Genomic DNA, 6,189 nt, shown 5'->3' on the forward strand with positions numbered 1-6,189 from the left:
CGTCCGCTGTGCCGTTCGCACCAGGGGGGAGAGACAACGCCAGAGGTTCGGCCGTCGCCCTAGGCTTCTTGGCCAGAGATCCGGTCTTCGTTCGTCTGTGTTCGTGTATCTCTAGGTTGGATCCTTCTGATCTACACTTCTCTTCATCGACGGCGGGTGCTGTTCTGGTGTGCTGATCCTATTGGGTCTTAGCACGACGACTTCCCGACTGACTACTACAACAAGGTCTGCCGGCTCCGGTGAGGGAGGGGTGATGACGACGACACGCCTTTGACTTGCTCCTGTGCTTGTAGTCGTCACTAGGTGATCTACAGCCGAATGTAATTTTTTACTTCTGGTGTTCTTTGTACTACCTTGACAAATGATGAATAGATGAGAGTTTTTTCAAAAAAAAAAAACAGACCCGAAACCTCCCCAAAATGGTAACTATATTATAGCTAATTGGACCGGTCAATCTAACCGTGGCTCCTTTTGCCCGCAATTTATATGTGTACCTACTAATAAAGGGTGGTGCATTTTTTAGAATTTTTGTTCCGTTCACTGTATAGAATTATTTTCCTCTCTCTATCTTACGTAGTACTGAACTTTTTGCCCATCTACGTATGAATATATTTTTCCTAAAATCTTAAAAGTGCACGCGCACTATTTGATTAACTCCAGTGGCCGATTCTTGACCGCAGGATCGCGTCCCGATCTGGCGCGTGCGTCAGGGGCCACCTGGTCGGGACCGCGCAGGCATGCACAGTTGCACACAACCCACCTCATGACACGTCGATCGCCCCACAAGCCACGGAAAGGAGGGGATGGTTCCAGTTATGAGCGGCGCAGAGACGACCATCTTTCCCTGATCCCTTTCTCTCCTCTGTCTCTCCTGTTCGTTGTCCATGCAGAAATCCCCCACATCTCCCACCCAAATCCCATCGATCAGCGGCGAAGAAGGAAGGGCACGGCTGGTGGGGAAATCGCCGCCGTGACTGCGTGCAGGGGGAGATTCGTGTAGTAGCGGCTAGGCGAAGAGATCTCCCCGTCGTGTAGATCCGGCAACCGTAGATCGGCAAGGCGGGATGGGCACGGTGAGGGGCCACCATCCGGCGATGGGCGGCCGCTGCGGGGGCCCGACGTCGCTGCGGTGCTCCAGCTCGCCGGCGTAGGAGTTCGCGGCGCTAGTGTCTGTGTTCGGGCGGCTGGTGGTGGGGACGACCATGGCGGCGGCCGTGGGGGCCGACTTTGGGGCGTCATCAGGTTCCTCCTCAGGATGTCCCCGGAGCTCGGGCGTTCGCTGAGGCTCAATGTGCTCTACCCCATCTGCGGCTTCACGCGATACCTGGACCCCTCCATTGATTCGGTAATTAGATGACCAACAACATCAGCCTCCTTTTGTAGCTTAGCTTCCTCCTTCTATTGTTTTACCCATTCTTGGTTGAACAAACATACTACTACTGCTCAACCTTTGCGCATTAACAACTAATTTTTCTGTCATTCCATTCTCCTCAAGGGATTGATTGCTCTTTCAGATCCGTCACGCCATTTTGCTAAAAGTTTCAGAGTTCAAAGCTTTTGGATTCTAGTCAAACACTGCAGCCACAACTCATTTGATTTGTACAATTAATGGTTTGGAGACAAGCAGATTTAGGGGCCAGCCGAAAATGTTGCACGCACATATTCGCACGTGGCCGCAGAGTTGCACGCTCTTGTTGGTATAGTCGCACATGCACGCCCGCGGAGTTGCACACTCTTGTCGGCATAGGAGCACACGTCCGGCCGAGGAGTTGCACGCTCTCGTCCACGTAGTTGCACACGCACGACCACGAAGATGCTTCATTTCTGCGTTTCCACGGGACTCGGACGAAGTGCTAGTCGTCGGGGGGTTGACTGCATTGCATATGGGCTGGTAGTTTTGCTTTAGGTGTCTAATTTCAGTTGTTTTTTAGACGAATCTGGTGAAGTTGCACGTAGAGCAGTACCTAGTTGGTCAGTCAGGTTCTGAAGTTGCACAGGAACCTCTAGGTAGTTGACTACAGTGCACAAAGTATGTTCAGTCTAGGGTGTATTTTTGCACATACATGTATGCTCAGTTGGCATGCATTGCTGTCAAATTGCACACATTGTTTTTGTAATTGTGTCGAGAATCAGTATAATTTGCATACCACATGGTTGCTCAGTTGGTTTGCTCTCGTTAGCTGAATAATTGATGGCATTTTGCCAATTATATGGTACGCTTGCTGCCGATGACAATTTTTTGCATTTTCTTGTATGTTGTATGATTTTGTCCTTGTTTTTCATGGCTGTAACCTAGAGCAATAGCATGATGAACCAAGAAATCCCCAGGTCCTATTGTTAAGAAAAGTGAATTACTATTCTCATTAACAACATTCAACCATCCGGGCAACCATAGGCTTCGACCCGCAGAAAAGAGGTGTTTGATTGTCTCTTCATGAGTGCAAAAACAACACTTCTTACTCCCTGGCCAGTTGCGCCGTGTGAGGTTGTCTTTGGTTAGAACAACTCCCCTACGAAGATACCACATGAAGATTTTAACCTTTAGTGAAATCTTTGATTTCAGATTTTTTTTATTATTACTCACTAGTACCTCAGAATGCGTGCATGGTACATAGAGTCTACTATGAAAGACCCCGATGCAGTAAGGTTCCAGCAAAACGCATCCCGTCCTTGTGTCAAATTGATCAAATCCAGACGACGTAAGACGGAGGCCAATATTGAAAGTGGGCTATTCGTTGAAGATAAAGAGTATATCGAACCCATATGTCATCTAATGAAACGTAATTCCTCTAGTGATTGTAGTTAAATTATGTAGAAGTTGCATACCACAGGCTGTTTATGGGTAATTCACACAAGACATTGCTGATATTTTGATTTCTTTTCCCTTTTTGCTGTACATGATTTTTTATCAGTAGTAGGCTTGCGTAAATAGTGCTTGAGATAGCAGGGCATCAGCAAGAGAAACACATGACATCCAATTTCAGTGCCTACAGTTTATCCAATTTTAAACATTTTTGTAGTACCAGTTGGCCATTGTAGTATCCTTGGTTGGATATGAGCATGAGGAAGTTGCATAATATGGCCATACTTAGTTGGCACTTTAATCATCTTGTTTTTTCATAGTTACATTTTTTGTTGGCATCTCTAGCAGTTATAGTTGCACATGAACATCGTAATAGTTGGCTCCATATATCATGCAAGTTTTCTTTTGAAACAGATTCAAGTCAGCACCCTCGTAGTTCGTAGTTGCACATGAACCTTATGGTAGTTGGCATCCATATAAGGCATAGTTGCACATGAACCTGATACTAGTTGTCATCTTCTAAAATTCACTATTTTAATTAGAGAGACCTAACAAGTTTTATGTCTTCATTATTTCAATTAGATATGCGTGTAAGCAGTTTGCCCCATCCAACCAATGGCATGGGATAGCAATCTAATCGCCACAGTCAGAGATGGACTTGAAGGAGTTTGAAGTGTTTGGCAAGCTACAAGTGAGTAAACCTTTTACTCCCCTTCTTTTGTTTTTGAATTCATTTCCCATATTTTTTTTATTTGCACATGTTTGTTCTAGTAGTTGCACAACTAGGCATACTTGTATGGCACAACAACACATGGTAGTTACATGGAAGGGAACAAACAAACAAAACGGCATGAGTTTGAAACAAACAAATCAAAATTTGGCAGCACTTTTTTTAATCAAACTAAACATCCAAGTAAATTCACTTAGTTGCTCACATGGGTCTAATCAGTTGCACAGATGTACATACACAATTTGCACAAATAGCACATAGAATAGGCACTGTTTTTTTGCTGTTATATTGCATTTTTCTATTTCCAAGCTTTTCACGCAGGTTCTATTCCAGCTGCATGCAGTAGACACAAATTTGGAAGTACTTTTATTCAAGTCAAAAACATCCAAACTGCTTCTGTTGGCTTAGTGAATAGTTATGCCTTCATTGAAGAAGACACCTATTTTCCACTTTCAAAGTAGACTCTAGAAAAACGGCCTTAATAAACCCCAATACTCAACACTCCCCCGACTAAAAATATCTAACATGCCTATCTTGTTACGAATTGATAAACACAACAACCGGTTAGAGGAAGAGCTAAGCAAGGGGAACAACGAGTAGGAGAAATGTTGCAGAATTTCTTTTTTAAGTTGGACAGATGGGAGCCATAAGTTGCACACCACAAACCTATCTAGTTTCAATATGTTGTCAGGTTTGCTGCCACATACATTTTTTTCTATTTTTTCCATAGTTTCACATAGGGCATTCTTCCAATTTTCGCCAAGATGACATACAACATGGGGTCCCATGTCTTCTCATGAAGTCTTTTTTCATGCATCAACAATCTTACAAGTAGTAACATATCTTCTTTTTCTTTTGTTTTTTGTCTGCCAACCAGGTGCTGGGTGGATGAGCTTCTAACAAACAAATTTTGAACATAAGTGATCACCAAGAAGCAATCTGCTACTATGTCTTTTTCAGTTTTTTAGCCATTGTTTAAATTTTGAACTGACATTACTGCATTATAGATATATCTAGTAGACTATGTGCAAACAAACCAGAACATATGGCTTATATATGCCACCTTTTTTGTTTTTTTTCAGTAGTATGTTCATTTCTTTCCCGTGTCTGTGTGAGTTGCACAATATGAAACAAAAGTTGGTTGGATTACCTAAAATAGTTGGTCGCAACCAACACAAAAGTTGCACAATATGCAATTCCATGTTTGTGTGTTCCTGGGTTTTGTGTGTGCTTTTGCATAAGTTTTGAAGAATTATTTTTCTTCTATGCATTTGGTTCCTTCGACTAATTTGTTTGTGTTCTTTTTTTCACAGACCAAAAATGGTTGTAGAAGGAGATGCAACTCCTAGTGAAGGAGAGGTATCCTCAACTTCTATAGATGCATCCTGAACTTTTATAGTTGCACAACAATCAATTAGGGTTAGGTATCCTCAACTTTTCAAATAGTTGCACAACAGTATCATACGAGTTGACATCCTCAACTTTCATAGTTGCACCAGAACCATTTGTGAGTCGGTAGCCTCGACTTTTTAAATAGTCCCACAACAATACCATATGAGTTGGCATCCTCAACTATTTTAGTTGCACAAGAACCAATCAGGAGTTGGCATCCCCAACTTTTTTAATAGTTGCACAACAATGTCACATGAGTTGGCATCCTCAACTATTTTAGTTGCACAAGAACCAATAAGGAGAATTCCCAACCTTTTTTAATAATTGCACAACAATGTCACATGAGTTGGCATCTTCAACTCCTTTAGTTGCACAAGAACCATTCATTAGTTGGCATCCTCATGTGTTTACATGCATATGATTTTCTATGTTCGCATATGCACTTGAATATAGTTGCATTACTTATTTGGAAGATTATAATCTTTTAAAATTCACTATTTTTTTCCATTATTGTGTTAAGATAGGCCAAATTCATCATCTTCATCAGTTCAAAATTCATTACATAGTTGCACAAACATCCGACATGAATTGCATGCAGGAGTACTTGCAGTTGCACAATAGCCAACATAAGTTTTTTTTCCTGGAATTTTGCATACATAATTTTTAGATAAACCAAAATGAATATTAAATTATATGAGTTGCCATCTTCATCTTTTATATGTGTTGAAGATGCCAACTACTAAAATTCAAACCCCACAAGTAGAATGATATGGGAGTGTTGTCAATTGCACACTTAAGTTGCACAAGGTTGGTTAATTTTTCTCAGGCCTCCTTTTTGCATCATGTGCAGGTTATGGGGGAGGAGCTGTTGTACATTTGTGCACATAATTCTCAACTACAGAGTCACATATACTGTGTGGAAAGATCAAAGGAAAAAGACACCTGCAGACCGGATTTTTGTCTAGTTGGTAGTTATGTTTCACAGTACCTACAACATACTTTTCTCTTTTTATTCTTCTTTTTTTTGCTACATGGACGTCGTTCTTCTGCAATATGTGTGTATAAGACATTCTATGTGCTCTCTCCTATATAATTACACAGTTTTTGCATTTTGTTGCACATAGTGCTGTAAATGTTAGCTTGTCCCATCATATAGTTGCACAAAAATAAGTTAAAATTGCACAGGTACAAGATCTCCCCTTTTCTATCTCTGTTTATGCTCTCTTCAACTATGGAAAAGCTATTTTTGTAAAGAGAAATTTGG

General features: G+C 41.6%; 1 long non-coding RNA gene across 1 annotated transcript; it reads left to right on the plus strand.

Annotated features, from left to right (window-relative positions):
• Positions 1-778: 778 nt before the first annotated feature.
• On the plus strand, positions 779-6,037 carry LOC119291966. The gene is made up of 4 exons (XR_005142789.1): positions 779-1,345; positions 3,386-3,494; positions 4,411-4,892; positions 5,776-6,037. It is a non-coding gene; the product is annotated as an uncharacterized LOC119291966 (long non-coding RNA).
• The last annotated feature ends 152 nt before the right edge of the window (positions 6,038-6,189 follow it).

This window comes from Triticum dicoccoides, chromosome 4B (genome assembly GCF_002162155.2).
Source record: "Triticum dicoccoides isolate Atlit2015 ecotype Zavitan chromosome 4B, WEW_v2.0, whole genome shotgun sequence".
In the NCBI taxonomy this organism is placed as follows: domain Eukaryota; kingdom Viridiplantae; phylum Streptophyta; class Magnoliopsida; order Poales; family Poaceae; genus Triticum; species Triticum dicoccoides.